At 46.2% G+C, this 25,344-nt stretch overlaps 1 long non-coding RNA gene across 2 annotated transcripts; it reads right to left on the reverse strand.

Annotated features, from left to right (window-relative positions):
• Positions 1-683: 683 nt before the first annotated feature.
• On the reverse strand, positions 684-7,861 carry LOC143268644 (uncharacterized). 2 transcript variants are annotated; one of them, XR_013044694.1, is made up of 4 exons: positions 7,657-7,861; positions 6,757-6,887; positions 5,135-5,598; positions 684-1,519 (listed from the first exon to the last, which is right to left on the reverse strand). It is a non-coding gene; the product is annotated as an uncharacterized LOC143268644 (long non-coding RNA). The 2 variants fall into 2 exon arrangements; XR_013044693.1 differs by lacking the exon at positions 684-1,519 and having other exon boundaries at positions 3,089-5,598.
• Between the last annotated feature and the right edge of the window lie 17,483 nt (positions 7,862-25,344).

The raw sequence follows: 25,344 nt of genomic DNA on the forward strand, positions 1-25,344 counted from the left end.
TCAGGCAGGGACTTGTAAATAATAATAATAGGAGGGGGAGTTTATTAAGAAAGAACGCACTTGGCTAGGCATGGTGGTACAGGACCCTGGAGGGAGAAGCAGATAGATCTCTGTCAGTTTGAGGCCAGCATGATCTACAGAGCAAGTTCCAGGCCAGCTGGGGCTATATAGTGATACCCTATCTCAAAACAAACAAACAAACAACAAAAAACAAATAAACAATAAACAAAAGCAAAGGAAGGAAGAGAGAGCTCCCAGAGAAACAGGGAAGAGAGCTTGGAGGAACAGTTGGTAGCATGCAGGCTACTGGGACACAAAGGATCGAGACCTCTCTAGGTTGTTTGCGTAGCATAGGCGTTTTCTGTACAAACAGTTACCTGTGGGCATGATGCTAGACAGGGCAGCAGTGACCCAGTTCTCCTTGTGCCCACTGGTTTCTTTCAGATGTCAGTGCACACCCTGGACCTCACTCCCCACCCTATTCCCCTGCCTCACTCGCTTGGATTCTACTTACCATTGTCTCTCAGGGATCAAGCTGGAAGAGATTAATCCACACTTGCTTCCAAGGTTATTGTGACAGGGAAAAGAAAAATATGGATAATTGCACGTAGGTTCTGTGACAGTAGGTGTGTGTGTGTGTGTGTGTGTGTGTGTGTGTGTGTGTGTGCATATTTAGAAAAAAAAAGAAATACAGAGAAAGCCATAACCAAGAATTTCTTTGGCCCCGCAACTGTGAGGGTTGATAGATATGAAATCTACAGCGTGGGCTGGCAAGGAGACTGGAGAGCAGGGAAGAGATGACATTACAGCTTGAGTCTGAAGGCAATTCCAAAGCAGAATTTCTTTCTTAGGGAACCGAGTACTTATCCCTTATGATCTTCAAGGGATCAGACAGAGCCTATCCACACTTTAGAGGGTAATATTTTATTCCAAGCCTACTGATCTAAATATCAAACACATCTACAGTGAATTCACAAACGTGTCTACATTATTGTTTGACCAGAAATTGAATACTATAGCCTAGTCAAAATAAGACCTAAAACTGACCATCACAGGCTCTTATGTTTACCCTAGACAGGATATATATCATTTTTGCTTGAAGGTTATTGGTCAAAATATATCATGTGGACACATGGACACATGTAACTTCAAGGGGACACAAAAAAATGCAAAACTTGCCATTTCTCCATAAGGAAGACAGCCAGAATATTTGGTAACAGCCCTACATGGCTGTCACATCCTCATTTTACTAGGGGGGTGGAAACATGTTCTAAGCTAATTCAGAGTCCTCTTTCCCTGTCAGGATTGGAGGAGGGCACTTGGACCTCATGTGCCATCTTTTTCAGGTTGGCGTCGTTGCAGAGACATCTATGCAGTCGTAGTAACCTGCTTCCCACATTCCAGTTTGCAGGGCTTCCTGAGAGCCAGAAGTGCTCACAATCACATCAGGACCTCTGCGGGGCAAGTAGAATGATTCTGCTTTTCCTGGGCATACTGGAGCACAGGGGACTCTTGGAGGCTAGGGTGACAAGGATTGCCAGTTGCTCTTTAGTGTCTGAGGAGCGAGAACTCCCATTTAAAATCTGGATCCATGTTCAGGGTAACCATTACATTTCCCAGACTTCCTTGCGAAAGCCTGCCTTCCTTGCGCCTATGGTCCTTCCCATCCTTCTTTGGTAGAGCCATATGCGTAGAGTCTGGCCATGGTTGTAGACTCACCAGACATATACAATAACCATCAAGGGGTCTTACAAGTATGTGTGGGGGGGGTCCCTTCTCCTTGACTTCCTCCTCTCTGGTGTCTGGGACATGAATGAGGTGACTGGAGAATGAGCAGTCATTTTGGAGGATGGGGAGACTTTGAGAATGGAGGTCATGCCTACTGGAGCAATGTTTGGAGTGCCACATCCACTGACAGAGAGGAAATCTAATTCCCTTAACTCTTACAAGCTCACTGTTGGGACTCTGTAATAGAAGACAGATTAGCCAGAGAAATACAAGCAAATATGTTGATGCATAAGGTCTCTACGACACCAAAGAAACCTAAATGAAAGGTGAACAAAGGCAGTCGCTTCAAACTCTGCCTTGTCTAGCATCTTCAACAACAAAAAAGAAATCTTTAGTGCAGTGACAAGACACAGGAAAGCAATTCAGAGACTTGTGAGGATGAATATATGGAGGAAAAGCCAGCAGGTTCCGATTAGTTTTCATATTCCTCTGATGCCCCCATGGGCTGATGAGGTCACCAATGCATCTTGCTAGGCATGGTGGCACACATCTTTAATCTGAGCAGTCTGGAGGCAGAGGCAAGAAGATTTCTGTGACTTTGAGGCCAGCCTGGTCTACAGAGTAAGTTCCAGACTAGCAAAGGCTACGTAGTGAGACCCTGTCTCAAAAAAAGAAAGAGAGAGAGAGAGAAAAAAAAGAACACATCCTGCTTTGGGCAACTAGAGACCTTTTCTGCGCTGCTTCATTTTGTCCCCAGCTCCACAATCTTCCTGTTTAGAAGGAGGTGGGTTCTTATCTTTAAACCCCTTGGCCACCATCTGCTAGGTGAAAGACACTTAACTTCCTACTCTGTTAAGCCACATTCCTGGATCTTCTATCACTTGCAGAACACACACAAAAAAAATGAAGTGCTGTAGTTGTTTTTTTTATTCTTTGATCTTTGGGGGCCCGCCACCTAGCTCCCAAATAAATACAAGACTTATTCTTACCTATGAATGCTCGGCCTTAGCTTGGCTTGTTTCTTGCCAGCTTTTCTTACCTTAAATTATCCCATCTACCTTTTGCCCCTTGCCTATTACCTTTCTCTGTTCTGTATGTCTTCCTTTACTTCTTACTCTGTTCCTGGCTGTGTGACTGTGTGGCTGTGTGACTATGTGGCTGGCCCCTGGCATCCTCTTCTGCTTTTCCTTTCCTGGATCTGCCCTCTTCTCTCTCTCCTCTTATTTATTCTCTCTGCCTGCCAGCCCCTACTTTCTCTCTCTTGTCTTGCTATTGGCCATTCAACTCTGTATTAAACCATCAGGTGTTTTGGACAGGCAAAGTAACACACACAGCTTCACAGAGTTAAACAAATGAAACGTAAAAGAATGCAACGCATCTTTAATATTCCACAACAAAGCACAGAATGTCCTACATGTCAGGGACTAGGTGCCTGAGTGGCACAAAGACAAAGAATCTGTAGCTGCAGAGCTGCCTGACCCAGGACCAACCCTCAGAGAGGAATGCAGACGATGTTCTCTCTCCTCCTTTCACTTTGCTGGCATAGATGGAGAGAAAGGAGATGTGAACCAAGTCTAACTTGGAACGCTATACCAGCTACTGGGGAGGAAGGATAACTTCTCTTCAACCCTCAGACACTCTTAGCTGTGAGTGTCTATATTCAAAAGCTCCTTGAGCTGGCTGTTATGATACGACTCGCCGTCGTTGATGAAGTTCCCCCAGAAGCAACTCTAAGTGAGGATCTGAGTGTACATAGTCTATTCACAAGTCAGATGGAGGTGTGAGATGAAGATGCAAAGGGATTCAGAAAAGCCTGTGGTGAGTTAGGAAGTAAGGTGCCTCTGTGCGCAACTGGAGGTCTTTGGAGGGAGTGCTGAGAATATAGAGTGCGTTGCTTCTGGATTATCTAGACTATCGCTATTCTGGCTAAAGAAGCCAAGGACCTCTCCCACTTACTCATTCCCTATTGGCTGATGTTGCTTCTGGAGGCATTCCGTCTCCAGAACTGCCTGATGGCTCCATCTGCAGGCTGCAGAAGAGTCTCCTGGGACCACTTTCAGGGGGAGCTGTAGTGTCCGTACGGGGTCAGAGACATGGGTCAGACACTCAGGTCCAATTTCACTTCTCTAATCCTGTCCCCACTTTGCATAATCTGAAAAGGTGGAGAGGGGGAGGTCTTTCAAGAAAGGAATGAGGGGCTGGAGAGATGGCTCTGTAGTTAACAGTGTTTGTAGCTCTTGCAGAGAACTCAAATTCTGCACCCAGCACCCACGTGGTGGTTTACAGCTGTCCACAGATCTTTGGAACTCAGCGGGCACAAGGCACACACGGGGTGCACAGACATACATGCAAGCATGATACTCATACCATGAAAGTAAAAATAAATAATTATTATTTTTTGGTTTGTTTTTAAAGAAAGGAGTTAGTTTACCTTGAAGTGAAACAGGAACTAAGTATTTGGAAGTCCTGTCTTCTGAGTTCCACACAGTAGTGTTTTTACCAGGACTAAGCTACATGATTTATACAACTTGGCCCCAAATGAAGACAGTTGGGTCTCCATGCAGAAACAAGACTTTCAAGACATCAACAGCAATGCATGAAGGAGGTATGAGGTCGTTCTATGCATGTGTCCTGTGCAAACATGCAGCTCATGCTCTCCACAGCTGGCCCTGCTCTGGGGGTGTTTGCAGATGGCTCAGAAGATTCCTCAGCCTTAGCTCTGGGTTTCCTACAAGAATGTATTGTTCTGCGTGCTTCTTTCTCTTATGGATTTAATTTCTTTCCTCTCTGATTCCTGACACTGAACATGTAAGAGGGCTGGTGTTCTTTCAAAGTGCCTCGGAGCCCATCCTCCAGTTTTTTGACCTGTCCCTGGATGAACTGGGGAGTTGAAGTCGTGCAACATGACTAGAGTGTAAGACAGGTTTTTAATCTATCTCTTGGTTGTAATGAACTTCCAGCTTCGATGTGTTCCTAGCTCTAGTTGTTTTATCTGCTGCATCCTGGTACCCCACTAGTCCAGTGCTTGAGAAAACAGATGGTAGCAGGCCTACAGTGATTCTGTCCATGGTCTGTCATGCAGTCCCAGTGGGAAATAATGGACCAGAGGGAGTAGATTGGAAAGGGTTCATTCAAGAGAGTGTGAAAATATCCAGTCAATAGGACTAGCTTATGAATCTGAACAAGAGAAACTGGGTCTTAGCACTCCTGTCTCTAGTCTCTTGCCCTGTCCCTATAGTGATTGTGAGGGGATAGAAAGGTTCTGTGTGACTCTTTTCTCCACGCAGGCTTGGAGCAGTGTTGAGACGTGCCCCTCCCCCAAATAACAAAATAACACAAACAAACAGCCCCCCCCCAATCTCTTAGTTTTCCACCTCACTTTTCCATCCGCCTGGATCATACTTACAGATGTCCAGAGGCCATTCTTCAGTAGTTTTACACATTTCCCCATAGACTCTCTTCTCAGCAATGCTTAGCAAACAGCTTTGGAAGTTGGAAGTACTGACCCCCATGGATCAGAGGACAGCTCTTTGTCTGACCACTATAATGTAGGTAATGATTTTCTCGGGGCAAAGGAGACAGAGACACAGGCTTGCTTGTGGTTTCTTCACGAGCTGGGGGTTTCACACTATTCCAAAGTGCTCTTCACCTGGACAGCTCTTCTCACACTCTTGGGGTTAAGGAGGCTGATGAGAACATGAGGTTCCGCTGCCTGCCGGGCTGTGACTGGAACTTGCTGGTCAGGTGACCTCACAGCTGCAGGACCAGTGGGTGTTTAGGGACAGCTTGACCACTTGACATGACTCTGCAGGACTGTCTGTTTTCCCTCGCTGACTTCTTAGCAAAGCTCCATTTGCATGTCAGTGGGAACTGAAGTAATACAGGGAGAACATTTTGAGATCTTTAGTGGCCTTATCAATATAACATTCGACTAGCAAATTGCAAGGCATAATGAATCATAAAAAGGAATCTTTTTTGGCCTGGTGGTGGTGCCTGCCTAGAGTCTCAGAACTTGGGAGGCAGAGGTGGGAGGGTCAGGAACTCTAAGTCATCTGTGGCTGCTACTGTGAATTTTAGGTCAGCGTGAGCTGCATGAGACCCTGTCATACAACAACACAACACAACACACACATGTGCAGCACGCATATACTCACACACTCACACATGCACACACACAGCACACACACACACATACATATACAGCACACACACATACACACACACCCTTTTGCTGATTTCAAAATGTCTCCTACATGCTGCCCCAGATTTTCACCACAGGGACTACAGAGCCTTTTAAAGATCAAAGGCTGTTTTCTTCAGGGGCCGAGAAGCAGAGGCGTGATGTGCTCCACTGCAGATCTCCGGGTCACCCCTGTGGATAGGCTCTCAAAGCATCATTCCATGAATTCCTGCACACAGGGGCCAGGCAGCAGCAGCTGGCTGGATTCCTTTGTGGTTAGCATTTTGCATAAGATCGTAGTCATATTGTGTTTTTATGTTGCTATAACTAAATACCACAGGCAAACTTATAAAGAATAGAGGTTTGTGTGGCTGGTTGTTCTGAAGGCTGGGAAGTTCAAGATGGGGTGGCTAGTGGGACTAGTCTTCCAAATCTGGTCTTATAACAAGACAGAGCCAGCAAGCCAGAGAGCTCCCTTTTATATCAGAGCCACGCTTGATTTGTTTATTTTGTTGTTTTCGAGACAGGGTTTCTCTGTGTAACCCTGGCTGTCCTAGAACTCACTCTGAAGACTAGGCTGGCCTGGAACTCACAGAGACCCGCCTGCCTCTGCCTCCCTACTGCTGGGATTAAAGGCATGCGCCACCACCGCCTGGCTGCTATCCAGAGCCACCCTTGAAATAACTCATGAATCCAGCAAATTTTATGAACGGGCTGGCCCATTCGTGAAGACAGAAGACAAGTGACCAGTCACCTTGCCACAGTCCCACCTGCTAATATTTCACAGTGGCAGTCAAGTTCGTCAGCTTTCCATCACAGTGACAAAACACCAGTGGATCACAACTTACAGAAGGGCAGACTTGTGATTCCAGAGGTTTCAGTGTGGGGTTGGCTGGTTCCATTGCTTGGAGGCTTGGGACAAGGCAGAACCGTGGTGGTGGAAGGGCGTGGCACAGGACAACTGTTCCCTTGTGGCGGTCTGGAAGGAAGGACAGAGGGGGCTGGGGTGGGGGAGCATACCTGAAGTGACCCGTTTCTCTAAATGGGCCGCACTCGACTCCCTGAGAAGGGTGCCTGTTCAGCCACTAACTTGTATTTGTTACTTGTTACCGTGGCAAAGTCAAGGGAAAGAAGAAACCATTTGTTATTTTGGATCCCAGTTTGAGGGGGAGGCAGTAGGGAGTATACAGCCTCTGGTCACACTGTGCCCACAGTCAGGAAGCAAAGAGAGAGGTGAATGTCAGGGTTCGGCCCACCACCTTCTTTTTGTCAACTCCGGGAGCCGCGGGGTCATACTGTCCACACCTGTGTGTTTCCTGCCTCCTGGGATGATTAGTCTCAACTGACAAGTTTGCTGAGCTCCAGACTCACCCGGGAAGTGGCTCCTGGGCATGCCTGTGGGAATTATCTTGTTAGGTTAACAGAGGTCCCAAGACCTGCCCGCTGTGGGAGGAACCATCCCCCGGCTTGGGAATTGCGCTGCGGGAAAAGGAGATGAGCCGAGTATCCCGGTGCACTGCTCTCTGCTTCTCGGCAGTAGATACAATGTGACCAGTTGTTTCAAGTGCCCGGTGCTGTGACTTCCCCACGATGGTGCTCTGTAACCTTGAACTTGGTGCCTAAGGAAGCCCTACTTTCCTAAGTTGTGCTATGCGATCCCACAAGAGTCTGCTAAAAGGATCTCAGGAATTTATTAAGAATTGATATAAGGAATGTATTAAGGTATAGAATGGGGATAATACACTCACGGATACAGAACGAAATAAACACGGCTGCTTATCCAGCTGTCGTTGTCCTGGGTTCCATCCAGGGGTGATGGGAACCCACTGCATGCAAGCCTATCCACATGGCCTGACCGGTGCTTGCTACGAGAGAGAGAGAGAGAGAGAGAGAGAGAGAGAGAGAGAGAGAGAGAGAGAGAGAGAGAGAGAGAAGAGGGGAGAGGGGAGAGGGGAGAGGGGAGAGGGGAGAGGGGAGAGGGGAGAGGGGAGAGGGGAGAGGGGAGAGGGGAGAGGGGAGAGGGGAGAGGGGAGAGGGGAGAGGGGAGAGGGGAGAGGGGAGAGGGGAGAGGGGAGAGGGGAGAGGGGAGAGGGGAGAGGGGAGAGGGGAGAGGGGAGAGGGGAGAGGGGAGAGGGGAGAGGGGAGAGGGGAGAGGGGAGAGGGGAGAGGGGAGAGGAGAGAGGAGAGAGGAGAGAGGAGAGGAGAGGAGAGAGGAGAGAGGAGAGGAGAGGAGAGAGGAGAGAGGAGAGGAGAGGAGAGGAGAGAAGAGAGAAGAGAGAGCTCTCCTCTTAAGCAGTCACAGACAAGGCCACGCCCATTTAGTCAGATACCCCCAAAGCCATTGGTTGAATGGAATGAATTCCCACAACAAAGTTGCTTCTGTCAGAGTAGTTTATCACAACCTCAGAAAAGTAAGCAAGAGACCTCTTTTCTGGCATCCAGAGGTGTATTTCATGGTGGTGTCATGATTATGAGGGTGTTTCAACTTTTTTTTTTTTTGCTTTTTTGAAACAAGGTTTCTCTGTGTAGCCTTGGTGCCTGTCCTGGATCTCACTCTGTAGACCTGAGCTGGCCTCAAACTCACAGAGATCTGCCTGACTCTGCCTCCCAAGTGCTGGGATTAAAGGTGTGCGCTACCACCGTCCGGCTGAGGGTGTTTCAACTTTAAATTGACCCCAGCAAAGTCCTGCTTTGGTGAGGGAACATCTTCCAAGGTGAAGGATTTTGTTTTCTTCTGGAACAGCTGCAGTAGAGTCTCTGCTGCTTCAGACATGTTGGCATGGCTGCTGCTAACTTGTGTGACATGATTGTATTAATCAAAAGGGGGTACTTGAGCCTCAGTATAGCTCAGAGATAAGAGTGCTTGTGTGGCATACAAGTACCTGAATTTGATCTGCATCCCTGGAAAAAGAAACGTAGAAAATTATGCCTAATTCTGCCCAAAGCACTTAAATTCCATCTGTTAAAAACACCATCATCGGCATACTAATATATTAGAACAAGACACCATCTGCTGGAAGCTGTAATAAATAAATCTAAGCTGTCTACAATCGACTTGCAAACCCTGTGAGCCATGTTTATGTGGTGTGCAGTGTCGCTAGCCAGGCAATCGTTAGAAGATGCTACCCCGCTTTCCTCCTAGTCCAAGGCTGGTTTCCTGGTTCCCTCAGGAGTGCCTCATGTCACAAAGGGGTTCTAACAAATTCCTGGTACTTAGTGCTGTTATCTAGGCCTCAAATGTCCCCAGTGGTCACCAGCTTGGCAGCATTGGAAGGTGGCAGGAACTTGGAGAGGTAGGGCCTGTTGGCAGATGTTTGGGTCTTCAGCGGCAGTCCCTCACGTGGGATTTTGGTGTCAGGACTCTGCCTCTTTCTTTTGCTCCTCATCCTGGCTGTCAGGTGACTCTGGGGTGAACTGAGCCAAGTTGTCCTGCTGTGATATGATGCTTGACTACAGACCAGAAAGCGATAGGACCAACTCACCATAGACGGATGTTTCCAAGATCGTAAGCCAGAACAAACCTTTTCCCTCCATAAGCCAATTTTCCTCCGGCGTTTGTTCTAATACTAGAAAGCTGACTTAAGGGAGGGTTCCAGTTTACCACTAACAACTGTGACACCGAAGACCGAGAAGGTGGTGGCAGTGAAAGAAGGTGGAAGAAAATTAATCGAGACTTTGAGGTTTGTAGAAAGAAAATAAATGTCTCAGAAGAAAACCCAGAGAGGCTGGCGAGATGGCTGTGCTGATTGGCTTTTGTGAACTTGACACAAACCTAGACATACTTGGGTAGAGGGAAGCTTTCTTTTAAAATTATTATTATTATTATTTTAGCTTTTGAGATTATAACATAATTATATTATTTCCCCTTCCTTTCCCTCCCTCTAACCAACCCCATATTTGAAAGGGGTACTTCCCTGTTCTCTTCAAATTCATGGCCCTTTTTCCAATAATTGTTATTATATATACATATATATGTATATATATATGCATATGTATATATTATATATACATGTCATATATGTACACACATATATTTCTAGATATAGCCTGTTCAGTTTGAATAATGTTTCTTTTTTTTTTCCAGAGCTGAGGACTGAACCCAGGGCCTTGCGCTTGCTAGGCAAGTGCTCTACCACTGAGCTAAATCCCCAACCTGAGTACTGTTTCTTGTATGTATGTTTTTAGGGCTGACCACTTGGAGTTGGATAGCTGATTGGTGAGCTCTTCCCTGAGGAAGTCTATTTCCCCTGCTCTCAGCATCTCTTGGTTGCCTGCAGTTCTTTGTGCGGGTTGATCTCGGGTTTCCTTCTCGCTTTAGTGTGTCTATTAGTGCCACCCGTGTTCAGCTCTTTAGGCAGTGATGTTAGCAAGACTTGATGAGCGTAGCTTCTGACATTGCTGGGAGACACAATCTTACAGCAAACACCCTGGTTCTCTGGCTCTTAACAATCTTTCTTGATTCTTCTCTCATACAATACATCCTGGCCACAGTTTCCCCTCCCTCCCCTCCTCCCCGCAACTTTCCTTCTCCCCCAGAGCCACTTCCTGTCCATTTCCTCTTCAGAAAAGAACAGGCCTCCAAGAGGACAAACTGGACAAAACAAGGTACAGTAAGACAAGGCAAAAGCCCTCATTTTGAGGCTGGACAAGGCAACCCAATAGGAGGAAAAGAGTCCCAGGAGCAGGCAAAAGAGTCAGAGACACACCTGCTCCCACTGTTAGGAGTCCCACAAGAACACCAAGCTAACAGTCATAACATATGAGCTGAGGACCTTGTGCAGATCCATGCAGGCCCTCAGCTAGCCACTTCAATCTCTGTGAGCCCATGTGAACCCTGCTTAAGTGATTTGGTGGGCCACATTCTCCTGGAGTCCTCCATCCCCTCTGACTTCTACAATCTTTCCTCCCACCCCAGGAAGAGGAAATCTTAATTAAGAAAATGGCTCCAAAAAATTGGTCTATAGGCAAGTAGGTAGGGCATTTTCTTGATTCATGATTGATGTGGGAGGGCCCAGCTCATTGCACATGGTGTCAATCATGGGCTGGTGGCCCTGGGTTCTATAAGAAAGCAGGCTGTGCAAGCCGTGAGGAGCAAGCCAGTAAGCAGCACCCTTCCATGGCTTCTGCTTTAGTTCTTGCCTGTGTTCCTACATGGCTTCCCTCAATGATGGAGTGTGACTTGAGAACTGCATTCTTTCCTCTCCTAGTTGCTTTGGGTCATGTTTTTTTTTTTTTTTTTTTTTTTTTTTAAGATTTATTTATTTATTATGTATACAGTGTTCTGCTTGCATGTATGTCTGCAGGCCAGAAGAGGGCACCAGATCTCACTACAGATAGTTGTGAGCCACCATGTGGTTGCTGGGAATTGAACTCAGGACCTCTGGAAGAGCAGTCAGTGCTCTTAACCTCTGAGCCATCTCTCCAGCCCCGGGTCATGGGGTTTTATCACAGCAATGGAAACCCTAACTGGGTCAATAGTTCAACAGCTAAAGGTGTAAGAATTATGTCCTTAATTACATCACCAGCTTGCGACAGCGTCCAAGCCTAAAAAGTGGGCATGCTCTCTCTGGGCCCTCTTTCCATATTGCCTCTCCTTCTGTATTCTCTCTCCTCTGTGTTGTCTCTCTCTGTTTCTTTGTCTCTGTCTCTGTCTCTCTCTCTCTCTCCCAATAAAGCTCTAGAAAGGTAACCATGGATCATGATTCTTCCACCACCACAACATCCGTCGGCATGGCTGCCAAGGCGCCGGCCAGCCATAAGCGCTGCTGCTTAACCAACAAAAGGTCCTTGCCACTAAGCTTGATGGATGGCCTGAGTCTGACCCCCAGGTACCACATGGTGGATGGAGTCAGCTAACTCTTAGAAGTTGTTGATTGACTTTTACATGTGCTCAGTGAAGTGCACATAGCTCCCTCCCCCTGGCAAATAAAAAAAAAATGTAATAAAGAAACATAGAAAAGAAACAGTGCTAGAGATGTCAGCTTTCAACCTTTGCACTTGGGAGGCTGAAGCAAGAAGATCTTCCTGGGTTACATAAGGATATCTTGTCTCCAAAAACAAACCTAAACACACACACACACACACACACACACACACAGAGAGAGAGAGAGAGAGAGAGAGAGAGAGAGAGAGAGAGAGAGAGAGAGAGAGAACAGGACAGAAAGTTCCTTGGAAAGGATGCATAATAAGTTCCATGTAGGAGAGAGTTACAAATTCAACAGATGGGACAGCCTATATTTGCTTGAGAAATAAACACAATAGAGATCTTGAAATCAGCAAAAGGTTCTTCTATGCAGATTTACAATCCACCAGCGTAATGCCTTTAAAAAGAAATGCCTCTGTAATCACTCTGGTTTACCCCTGTTGTTGGAAAGGAAGTAGCTGTCTGATCCAGCCTGCAAATGGCTTTCTGATGAAGTGCAGACACAGAGTCTGGAATACCTTCCTTAGGAGGGTCCTTGGGGGAGCTGGAGACTTGGGCCTCCTCTCTGTCTTAAGGTCTTCCTTCCAGGCTCCCCTCCCTTGCTCCAGTTTTGAATGGTTAAAGACAGATTGCTTCTACTCCTTTATTTGCTCTCTCTTTACACCCCCTGCCCCCCAACATTTGTGGTGGTAGGAGTTGTACCCACTTGGTCCTGCATGGTAGGCAAGGGCTGGACCCCTGAACCTTATCCCTGGCCTCTCTTCCTTTCCTAAGTGCCCTCTAATCGTTCTCAAACTTGCACTAAGTAGGGGAAGGGACCAAAGCCTTGAGTTGGATGTAGAGACTCTCTCTCCTTCTACAGTCTGTGTGCTTTGTTATTCACGAAGATGGGGGAGGAGTTCCCTAAAGACAACAGGGAAAGCTGGCCTCGGTGTTCTTCCCTCCTGGCATTTACATCTCGACCTTGCTGCAGCAGGCTTTCCTTCCCTCAACTCTCATCCCCTCCCTCAGTCTGAACTGTCAGACTTGCAGCTTCATCCAGGATTTTCCTGGATGGACCCAGGGCTTTGAGCCAGGAAAGTGCTGGGAAGAGAAGGCTCGCCCTGGGGGAATGGCAGAGAGAGGGATCCAAATCCCTGACATATCTCAGCTTAAAAGGTCACGAGGATATTATACGAAGAAGCCTGTTCCTGTCTGCCCCATCATGTTGTTTGGGTCCATTTGGAATTCAATTCTGGGAGGAAGAAGGGTAAAAGAGAGAGAGAGAAAGGAAAGAAAAAAAGAAAAGAAAGAAATCTTTCCTGCAACAAATAAAATATCGCAGATGTTAGCTGAAGATTACAAAAGACAGCGAAATAGGCCAAAAAATGGTGGGAGGTGGGAGTGGGGTGGGGGTAGGGTGGACCAGGACAGCGGCAGTGCTGTGGAGCTGATTGTTGACGAAGATGCTGGTAGAGACTAAATCACACACACACACACACACACACACACACACACACACACACACACACCCCACAGACAATTTGTGTCACCACCACCACCACCCCCAAGCCTCTAGAACTGGAACCCACATCCAGCCACTTTCTTCCTTCAAAGGCACATTAGTTTTCCTCCTTGTTTTGGAAAATGACACCCAGTTCTGCAGTATGTGGGTGTCTTTAAGAGACAAAATGAAGTGTTACCCAGGGGTGCAAAACATAGCACACAGGCTGAGGAGTTTGCCTTCTAGGCAGCTCTCTGCCCCCCACCCCCACCCCGTAACAGTTTGGGAGGAGGGGCAAGTTTGTTTATTCTCTGTCCGTGTGATTCTGGTAAGAACTAAATGCCTCTCCTCCACCTTGAGTGCTCATGTCCCCTGAAGCAATTGTTTACACTGGAAGGTTCCCGTGGCTTCCATCAGCTGGAGGACTTTCCTCACACTGTGATGAAAGGTTTACTTCCCGTTGTGGGTACCAGGCATCCTGTGATATTAGTGTGGCGTTGCCTCTGGCTTGTTTCGTGAAATCTTGCCTGAGAGTGAAGCCAAAGAAGAGAGCCCACTGAGTGAGGACGGGACGGTTCCTGAGGACATGGATCATCTGGGTCCAGCAGTACCCCGTATGTTAGTCCATCTGGGTCCAGCAGTACCCCGTATGTTAGTCCATCTGGGTCCAGCAGTACCCCGGGTACCGGATGTTAGTCCATCTGGGTCCAGCAGTACCCCGTATGTTAGTCCATCTGGGTCCAGCAGTACCCCGTGTACCGTACGTTAGTCCTAGTTGCTAGAACCTGCTCCCATGCCTTTGCTTTTAGCCACTCCACAATGACACTTCTGCTGCCTGCTATCCAGTGTGCCCTTCCTAATGAGGGTGGCTTTAGGAAGCCCAAGAGGTTTACCCAGGTCCCTGGACGGGGCAGAGCAAATACCGCTAGCTGCCATTGTTCAGCAGGCAGCCCGTAGACTTATTTCCAGATTCTGTTTGACTCCCACATTACAGCTGCCTCTGAGAGAGAGAGAGAGAGAGAGAGAGAGAGAGAGAGAGAGAGAGAGAGAGAGAGAGAGAGAGAGAGAGAGAGAGAGAGAGAGAGAGACCGAGACCCAGCCAGGAGCTGGCAGCAGGAACTCAGCTTAATAATCACCATGTTCAGTTCTGGGCTATTGTATCGCTGTGTTCTCCGAGGACAACCCAGAACAAAAAGGAACGCACGTAAAGGCCCAACCGGCATTCAGGAAGCCAGGCCTCCTCTTGTCCCTGTACGCAAAGGGATAATTGTTCTCAGACTCCCTGGAAGAGACAGCTCTTGGCTCCCTCAGAGGAGCCCATGTGAAAATGTTCTTTGAATGGAAAGCAGCAGGAAGCAGTTGTTAAGGGAATGGACAATTAGAACGGAGAGGCCACTTTAATATTTATCCTCTGGCCAGCAAGGATTGATTGATTGCTCCTATTGTGCGAGGGATGGAAACTGGAATGAAAGGCAAAAATTCATGCCCTCAAGAAGCATCTTGCTGGGTTAGGAGTGGGCAAGAAAACCAAAGGGTAAATAATGCAAGTATGTACGTACATGGAAGTACAGTCATAGAAGAATGCTCTCTACCAACGGCACCCCCCTCTTCCTTAGCTTCTAGAATGTCCTTCATTCAAGGAGGCCGGATGCCTAGGTAGGATCAGGATGAGCCATGATTTTAAGCCAGTGATATAAAATTCTACGCTTGTTAAAACCCACAATTCTGGATTCCATCCCCAGAGGTTTTTTTTTTGTTTGTTTTGTTTTTTAATTTTAATTCTTACTTTTAAAAAAAATTTTATAATTTAATTTAATTTTACATATCAGCTACGGATTCCCTTGTTCTCCCCCCTCCCACCCCATTCCCCAGAGTTTTTAATTTAGTCACTCTAGGTAAGGAGTACGAATTTGCATTTCTAGTAGGGTTCAGAGTGATGTGGAAGCTGCTGGCCCGGGGATGTTCCTTGAAGCATAGACATCCTGCTGATACCTGGTACAGTCAGTCTTCCCTAGCTTATGGGCTTGTTACTTGGTGGTGGTGGTGGTGGTGGTGGTGGTGGTGGTGGTGGTGGGCGCGGTTTGCTGTCTGGACCAAGTGTTTACAGATTCTTGACATCAGAATCAAAGGATTGTACAAGCTCATGCAGATTGCAGAGCAGCAGGGAAAAGTAAAGCCTTAGTACAGACAGGTTCGCTGCCCAAGAGAGCAGAGGGCTCCTTGAGATGAGCGTCCTCAAAGCAGCTGGGGACGCACCTCAGTGGGTAAAAACACTTGCTGAATAGGCCTGACAACATAAGTTTGAACCCTGGATCCCACTGTAGGAAGCTGAAAACAGACTCTCCAATGATGCTCATTGACCTCCACACATGTGCACCACACACACACTCACCCACACTTTTTTGTTTGTTTGTTTAATTGAAGTGTCAGCCATCTTGGCTTCAGTAAGCAAAGGCATTTGTGGCCAAGTCTGATGACCTGAGTTGAATCCCCAGAACTCACATGGTAGAAGGAGAGACTTGATACCTCTCCCCCCAACAAGAAATAAAATACTCAAGAGCCCCAGGTTGTCTTCTGGGACCTTCCTTTCTAAGGCCCAGGAGGAAGTAGAGTTTTGTTCCTGAAGGGCGTGTCCCTGATGGTTTTTTTGCTCTGGCTGACAAGCTTGGATTAAGTAGGCCTTTGCTCCTTGCACAGGCCCTTTCCGATGAGACAACTGATTTTAATCATATGTATGTCCAGTGATGTCCAGGCATAAGATGGTAAATAACTTTTCTCTGTAAAAGTTCATCCAGAGGGTGTAGTAACTGCATGTGCATGGAAAACCAGTCCTAGCTGAATGCCCCGCTGTTTTCCAATCCCTGATATATCCATGTTTGAATGGATGTGGGATAGCATCAAGAGCTAAGGGAAATGACTTACTTTTACTGTTTAAAGCAGACATATAGGTTTGGTTCAAGTTGCCAATGGCTTGCTAGGTTCACTTTCAGTTAGGGAGTATGTTTACTGCCTGGGCCAAGTGGTGTCCTAGGTTGCTTAGTTAATCCTATGCTCGGCCTGACTGTCATCCATGGATTTAACCAACCTTGACTTCAAACAAGTTGAACTGTAAAAGTTGCACCTGTACTAAACATAGACAGCTTTTTTTTTTCTTGCTATTATCCCCTTAATAATATAATAACTATTTGCATTGTATTAGGTATTTTAAGTTATCTGGAGATAATTGGCAGTAGACAACAGGATGTGTGTAGGTGATAGGACGAAACTCTGGGGCTTTGGTATCCTCAGAGAGGTTTGGGAACCCCTTCCCCTCAGACTCAGAAGAATAACTGTGTGGGTTAGTGAAAGACCGCACCCAAGTTCTGGATGACAAAAAGAACGAGTCACTGGACAGTTCCAGGGAGACTTTTTCCATCTTGGTAAAGTGCTGGATGCGGAGGCCTTTCCTTTTATCCCACCTGGGATGGAGGTTAGGTGAGGAGGCGCTGTTTAGAGCTGGCCTTCTGGCGCATTATGTACCCATGTGGACTTGCCTAGAGACCTACAAAACTCCTGACCCCGTGGGGGTCAGTCTCTGCCTTGTTGTGTAAAACGGTTTTTCAGGCTGTGTTTTGCCAGGAGAGATTGCATTTTCCAGCAGCACCTGACTCCTTTTGGGTGCAAATGCAGAAGCCGACTCTGCCCGTGGTTGGCATATAAACAACACTACCTGCTTGGCAGGATGGGGAAAGCAGAAGTGATGCCGCCCTGCAAGTTTCTCAAGGTAAACTGGGACTAAAGGAGTACATGGGTATGTTGAAATCATATCCAGGGAACCAGGCCCAATAACTTACTGGACACGCCAGACTGTGGAAAGGGTCAACCTCCCTCACCTGGACGCAGTAAAGAAGCCAACATTTAACACTTCCACAGCCTGATAACCCTGCCAAGACGTTTCATCTGCCTAGCCGGTGTGCACTTCAAGGAACAGATCGAGAACTCCCAACTGTCTCAGAGGCTTAGCTTAATTCAGTCACCATTGCCGATCCTGCCTACTCACATTGCTGTCCGTCTGTCTGCCCATGTGAACATCTGGTTCTGCCATCCATCTGTTTGCTCATCTGAACCCCATCTTGCCCCTGGTCTCTGCAGCCTCCACCGTCTGGCAGGTTGCTCTAGCAGCTCTCTTTTTAAGGTCCTCTTAGTTCTGACCCTACAGCAGACCTCCAGTTAGGTTAGTCATCTGACCCCCAGCCAAGAATCTTTACCCCTCCCTGACTCTTGCCTCTCAGGCTCTGGAGCAGTGGTTCTCGACCTTCCTAATGCTGCGGCCCTTTAATACAGTTCCTCATGTTATGGTGACCCCCCAACCATAAAATTATTTTTATTGCTACTTCATAACTGTAATTTTGCTACTGTTGGGAATGTAAATATCTGATATGCAGGGTATCTGATATGTGACTCCTGTGAAAGGGTTCAACCCCAAAGGGGTTGCGATCCACAGGTTGAGAATCACTATGCTAGATGAACTATATTGCTTGATATGTAATGAGTGATCTGAAAGTTAATATTAACAGTTAAAGTTGGATTAAAAGAACATGTGCGTGCCTTGGCCAGCTATCAAGAAAGTTGGGATTACTTGGCAAATTGCTGCCAAGAAACCAATTTAGCCTGTGAGTGTATTGTTATTCAGTTGATTGTGACATTATGGAAAGACACCAATATGTTCGTCTGTTTCTGACATAGTCTGCTCACGGCACTGACTCAGTTCCCGGACATTGTTAAGGAGCTCTGCAAACCTGATGGGCCAACATCTTCAGATTCTTTGTTTCTACTTTTTGCTGGAGATTGAATTGGGACCTCATGCAGGCTATAGGGTTTTTTTGTTATATAAAATCAATGTTGTCACATGAGAACCCCTGGCCCCCCTGTTCCGGGGATTCAACCCAGGGCCTCACACATACTAGGCAAGCAATCTATCACTGAACGCCATGTCCAGTCCCCCAAATAAATACTAGAGCTGAAAGTATCCCCAACCTAGTCAGAAGGTGATAGATCTGAGCCTGCGTGGCTGGAGCAATGAGAGGTTTCCAATGGGAATGACTCGTTCTTTTTTCCTGGCTCTTCAAAGAACAGTTCTCACATTTGTTTCGGTCAAATGACAAATGATGACACTTTGCAGACTTGTTTGTAGAGTAATTTTAAGTTGGCTAGATGAGGAGTCTTGCATTTATGAAGACCAAGGGTTTGTTCCATTTATAAATAACTGTTGGAACAGAGAGTGAGAAAACTATTAATTTTCCCTGTGGTGATGTCAGGGAAAAGTTTTTGGAGGAGGTGACATTTGGTCCAGGCCACCAGAGTTGATGGTTAAGAAGAGGGCATAGGATGCTTTGGTGCTCATGGACTCATATATTCTAGGGGCTTATCTGATCGGAAAGATGATTCATCTAGAGGAAATGGCATGGGCAATGGCTCAAAGGCATGGTAGTTTGATGTCACATGTTATGTGTTAGAGTTTGGTGTGTTGACCCAGAGATGGCGTGGGTTCAGCTGACCCAAGGCATGAAAACTGTTGGGAGGAACTGGATTCTTTTACACTGGACAGCAAAATCAAGGCTGTCAATTAGATCAATCAAAAAGTTTGAATATCCAGGCTGAGCTTGATGACACACATGTGTGATCCTAGTACTCAGGAGGCAGGAGCATCAGGGAGTTCAAGACTAGACTTGATCATGTAGAGGGTGAGGCTAAGGTAGGCAATAGGAGACCCTGTCTTATCCTTTATTCCAAAGAAAGAAAAGAAAGGAAGAAAACACTGAATGCTTCAATCCATAAAGACTTGTGGATAGACTTCTTGACTTTGGGTGGACCGCTCTGTCCATTTCCCCTTCTCTGTGCTGGGAGGTCGTCTGGATTGAACTTGTGCAGGTCACAGTGTGTGCTGTCACAGTCTCTGTGAGTCCATATGAGCATCAGTCCCATTGTGTCTGTCTGCAAAACTGTTTCCTTGGGGTCATCCACCACCTCTGGCTCTTACACTCTTTCTGCCTCTTCTTCCACATAGATCTCTGAGCGTGAGGGGAAGGATTTGAGAGTGACATCCCTTTAGGGCTGAGTGCTCCAAAGTCTCTCACTCTCCGACATGCCCAGTGGTAGGTCTCTGTGTTAATTCCCACCTCCTGCAAGAAGACACTTCTCTGATGCGGGTTGAGTGTGGCACTGATCTATGGGGGTAGCAGTATGATGTTAGAAGTTGTTTTGTTGCTGTGTTTTGGTGGTTTTTGTCTTTTTGATGTTTGTTTAATTTTTTGAGAGAAAAAAATAGGAAGTTGGGTGGGTAGGGAGCTGCGTGAGGTTCTGGGAGGTGTTGGGGGAGAGAAAAATCAAAATATATTGTATGAAAAAATTAAAAAAAAAAACTTTTGAAATGTAATCTGAAATTCCCTGCCTCAAGAAGGAGTATACATGTGGAAGTGAGGAGCTGTAGATGCGAAGAAATTAGACAGAGGCTCGTGATGGGGGAAAAAGAGGGTTTAGGGAGGGGTGGGGAAAGGTGATAGAATATTGTATGAAAGTGAAAGGCCCAATGCCAGGATCAGTAGGGTTAGGTAGGGAGGAGGAGGAAGGAGATGCAGGAGAGGAGGAAATGGACACAGGGTCTTAAATAATAATCCAACAAACAGAATAAAGAATAAAATACAGTGGATTTTAATGTAACAAAAATGTCCATTAAAATGCTTCACTTCAAGCCAGGGAGTTGGGACATTGATTAAGAACATGCAATGCTCTTTCAGAGAATCCAGATTCAGTTCCCAGCACCCAGGTAGGGCAGCTCACAACTGCCTGTAAGCCCAGCTCCAGGGGAATCTTATGCCCTCTTCTGGCCTTTGGAGGCACTACACTCATGGATGCACACAGAGGTGCACATAGAAATGCATAATTAAATCTAAAAATAAAATCTTTTTAAAAAATGCTTGAGTTTTCATATTAATAGAACTTTAATAAACAAGTCCTTACCTAGTTTTATTGTAGTGCCACAGAATATCCAGCTTTCTCTCTCTCTCTCTCTCTCTCTCTCTCTCTCTCTCTCTCTCTCCACACACACACACACACAAAAGCAAAAAACACTTTAATTTTTTCCCCCTTTTCACTTAGGTATCTGTGAGAAGTTGGATTTTCTTCACGTAATTCACACAAAATTGTGGTCACATGGACAGGAGTTCTGCCAGCATATCCCTGTCCATACTGGCCATAGAAAATAAGCAGCCGGTTGGGCGGTGGTGACGCACGCCTTTAATCCCAGCACTCAGGAGGCAGAGGCAGGTGGATCTCTGTGAGTTCGAGGCCAGCCTGGTCTACAAAGCAAGTTCCAGGAAAGGCGCAAAGCTACACAGAGAAACCCTGTCTTGAAAAACAAAAAAACCCAAAACAAACAAAAAAGAAAGAAAGAAAAGAAAGAAAGAAAGAAAGAAAGAAAGAAAGAAAGAAAGAAAGAAAGAAAGAAAGAAAGAAAGAAAGAAAGAAGAGAAGCAGCCAAATCCACCGCAGTATGGCTAATGAAAGCCAGCCAAAGCTTCAGGTTTGGTGAAGAGAGGCCTGATTTGAGGCACCATGGTAGTCCCAGCTTCTCCAGTTCACAGGGCTGAGATTGGAAGGACACAGAATGGTGCACACTGGTGTCTTCTGAAACCTTCTTGCCTTTCTGAAATACGGGGCCATTCGCTCTGGCAGCTGTGTGTTGGAGCGCGGCAAAGGGAGAGATAGATACCTTTCAGGAAGTAGGAAACACTGGTTCTGAGTTACCAGGAGATCCCTAGAGTGGCTGGGGTGGGTCTAACAGCCACCAGGTGAAAAGCAGAGTTTAACCGGGCTCTGTGTAAACTAGGCTCAGTGATTAGCACAGAGTTGGAATCATTAGCCTCAGCTATTGGCACACTCCCACTGGCTGCCTGACCTTGGTGGCACATCCCTGAAATCCTCAGCACTTGGGTAGGTGAAGCAGGTAGCTGGGTTACATGAGAAGACTTTGTCTCAAAAGCAAGCTAAAGCAAAGAATTGAATACAATTTCTCTGAGAAACACCACGACTAGCTAGTAAGTACCCGAAAAATTATTCAACATCATCCCTGATCAGGGAAATATAACCATAATAGGGTACCTGCTGCGGGCCGCAGGAATATCATAAGAACTCAGCTGGTTATGGCAAAGTCACTACCTGGAGGAATCAGGGAATTCCTCCAGAGGAAGCCAAATCCCCAGGAGTTTTTGGTGTTACTTGGCTTGTTATATATCAACTGTATTCTGTTATGAAAATCATGTGTGCCTTCATAGTTTTCCCAGTTGACTTTTCCCGAAGAAAGGCTAACAGTGTGGACTGATCACTCTCTGGACATACACATTCCAGGTATTTGGAGAACAGCCTCAGGAAAGGCTTTCTCTGGAATCAGATATCTCCCTTGGCCACTTTCAAGGACTAGCAGTAGTAACAGTCCATATGCAAGTCTCCTGATTTAAGGTAAATTCCACAAGGAGACACCACCTAGGTCAGGTGGATGTTAAGTAATAGCTTTACACAATTCAGCTTGGACCCTCCTTTCTTACAGCCTTACTAACTTTATAGACCGCTAACTCCTTACCTAACCACTTCTAGGAATATTTAGATAACTTTCTGCGCTGACAGCTATGCTCAGCCAGAACCCCAGTTCAAGTCTCCCTGTAATTATCACCATTGGCCGCATCCGGCCAGGTCCATCCCCAGATGGAGGAAAGTACCTTATCAGAGATACCTCCGTACTTTCTAAGAACAGACTTAAGCATCCAGGCTACCCATTTGAGAAGGCCTGGTGGATGTGCCAATTAAGCTCTACTTCCTCCTTTCCCAAATCTTATCTCTGGTTCCAGATCTCCCTTTAACTATCACCAGAGGCATCTAGCTGTACACAGGTTGCCTAGCAACTGAGCACACTTTCCCCCACCCTGCATAAAAATGGCAGATAGCTTGGACAGATAGGAGCCACAGGAAAAAAGAAGACAGTTTTATTTTCTCCCATTGACCTAGCAACTTATAGATTCTTAACATTTTCTACCAATTATGTTTAAGATTATAGTTGAGCACATAAGATCCCTCTTCTTAGATATTACCTGAATTTAGCCTTTAGTTAATTCATTTCCCCATTGGTCACTTCCCTTTGGGGTTGCAAATGATAATTAACGGTTATTGCCTTTCAATGTGATTCTTATCACCCCTCCATTTGACCCTGGAAGCCTGGCTTTATATACCAGGACTTCCAGGACAGGGGAGATGGAGAAGAGAAAAGAGAGTGGAAGAACTAGACGGGTAAGAACTTGAGAGGAGCAAATTGAGATGGGGAAGAACTAGGTTGTAGGGCTACAAGAGAGTACTAGAGGAACGAGATGGAAGATGAGGAAGAGCCAGATGGGGAAGAACAAGATGAGGAAGAACGAGATGAGGAGAGAGAAGGAGATGGATGGGAGAGGAGATGATATGGGAAGGAACAAGATGGATGAGAACCTAGAAGGGGCAGAACTAGATGAAGGAATTAAGATAGAACCTAGAGGGGACCGCAGACAAGTGTAGAGAGAAATCAGGCTAGAAATGAGCTAAATATGAGAGCAGAATATAAGCTTGTAACTGACATAGAATAACAAAGTTTATGGACTAAGGAGTTTCATGTACATAGATTCATTTCTTCTCGTTAAAGATTAATTATCAGCTGGTTGTAGATTCTTCCCAGACCCTGGGAGGGGACTATCGAGGGGCTGGACCCCCATAGTCCCCTGTAGGTGCCAGTCCATACCCTGAAGGAATTAAAAAATACAAATGATAGTCAATGGTGAAAGGTGGCCAGGATGGGGAAAAATAAAATCTTCCTATATTGTTGAAAGAAATGTATGTGTAAATGGTGCAGGCACTTGAGAACACAGATTGGCAATTCCTCAAAAAGCTTAACACAGAGTCACCACCGTATGAGTCCTAGGTATATACCTAGCAAAACTTAAAACATATGTCCAAACAAAGACCCACACGTGAATGTTCCTGACAGCATTATACAGAAGAGCCGACAGATGGAGGCAATTAGTTCTGTCCATCAGATGATGGGTAAATAAAATGCAACGTATCCAAACAGTCATGGAAAGGACTGAAGTACTACTTCATGCTACAGTGTGAGGAAACCTGGGAAACATTAGACGAAATGAAAGAAGCCAGGTGCAGAACTCCCTCACCAGCTCAGTGCTAGATGGAGGTCCTGTCTCTGAGGGGAGACGGGAGACAGAAAGAGGCAAACTCAGCCTGTTATATATCATCACGCTCTATTTGTATTAAATTTCCGGGATAAACCATCACAGAGTGGAAGCAGATTAGTGGTTTCTGGGGGGCAGGGAGGTGGAGAGTGAGTGGGGAGTGACTGGTTACTAACAGATTCAGGGGTTCTTTTGAGGATGAAAAAAATGTCCAGAGAGGGGATGCTTGTACAAGTGTGTATGAATGTGCTAAAGCCCACTGGCAATACATTTAAAATTTGGGGGGAGATTTTATTTATTTTTATCTTATGTGTGTGAGTATTTTTCTGAATGTATGCCTGTGTACCACGTATGCGCCGAGGCCAGAAGAGGGTGTCAGATCCTCTAGGATTGGAGCTACAGATGGCTGTGAGCTGCCATGTGGGTGCTGGGAATTGAACCTGGGTCTTCAGGAAGAGGCTTTTAATCAGTGAGCTCTCTCTCCAGTCCCCGGGTGTGTACATTTTAAAAGATGAACTTTACGATGCATGCATTATGTTTCATGTGCTGCGCAATGTTTCAGGTAATCTTGGGCCACATATTCTAACGGTGGTCCCTTAAGATTATGTAGCCTTACATAATCTTACATAAGGGATGGCAAGATGACTTTGCTGGTAAAGGAGCTTGCCTTATAAACATGATGATCTGAGTTTGATCCGAGGAACCCGTGTGGTAGAAGGACACACACACACACACACACACACACACACACACACAAAATTTAGAAGATTATATTACCTAATGATAGTGTTGTCATCCTGGCTTGTGTATGTGTGCTTTGATATTTAAACAGTGACGAAGTTGTCTGCTGGTGCATTTTTCTAGAATGCTGTCGTTGAGTGACATATGACTATATCATATTGAAATCATACCTGCACCTAAGGTGCTTCTTCCCTGAGACCAAGTGTGAAAGGGGACTTGATGTATAGGGAGATCTTGCCCAGGCCCTGTGGGTTTGATGAGACCCAATAGAAAGAGTGATGGAGATGGCCCTCCCACTCTAGGGGGAGCAAGAGGGTAGTGGCCAGAAGAACCAGAAGCCACACCCATCTCCTCCATGGGATGAGTAGCAGTCAGGGAAATTCCTGGTCAGCACATCCAAGTAACCAAGAGAGACTTAGTATTTTAAATCATTTAATCAGATTAATTAAATCATTTTAATCAGATGCTTAGACTGGTCAGGAATCGCAGAAAGTGGGGCCTGGTGGAGACAGGCCATCAGGGGAGCAGGAGGGTGCACCCACACTCACTGTCTGGAGCAGACCAAGCAGAGGGAAGGAAGAAGGCTTCATCTTACCCAACGTCAAATACTCTGAATTCCATATGGGACAAAATATACTAAATTCTAAAACCAGACTTTTCTTGTGGCAGAAAGTGATCAGAAAAATTATCTCTTCTTGGGGTGAGTGATAAACTGTTTTTTCACGCATGGGCAAGGACCAGCTAGCACCCTCAGGCACTTGCTGTTCAGCAGAGAAGTTACCCTAGTAAATAACTCCAGAAAATGGCAGGTGCTGCGAAGGAAGAGCAGTCGTTGAAAGATGGAAAGGCAGAGGGGAGAGGTGATGGAGATGTGAAGTACGAGAGGTGATGGAGATGTGAAGTATGAAAGGTGAAAGGCAGAGGAAGAGAAAATGCATTTTAAGATGGATTAAGTTGTGACAGCAGATTAGACGTGGGAAGCCAGGAAGTTCTTTACCCATGACTCTGAAGTTTTCTGGTTTGGGGGATGCGATGCCTGGTTCTT

Source organism: Peromyscus maniculatus, chromosome 15, assembly GCF_049852395.1.
Source record: "Peromyscus maniculatus bairdii isolate BWxNUB_F1_BW_parent chromosome 15, HU_Pman_BW_mat_3.1, whole genome shotgun sequence".
Classification (NCBI taxonomy): domain Eukaryota; kingdom Metazoa; phylum Chordata; class Mammalia; order Rodentia; family Cricetidae; genus Peromyscus; species Peromyscus maniculatus.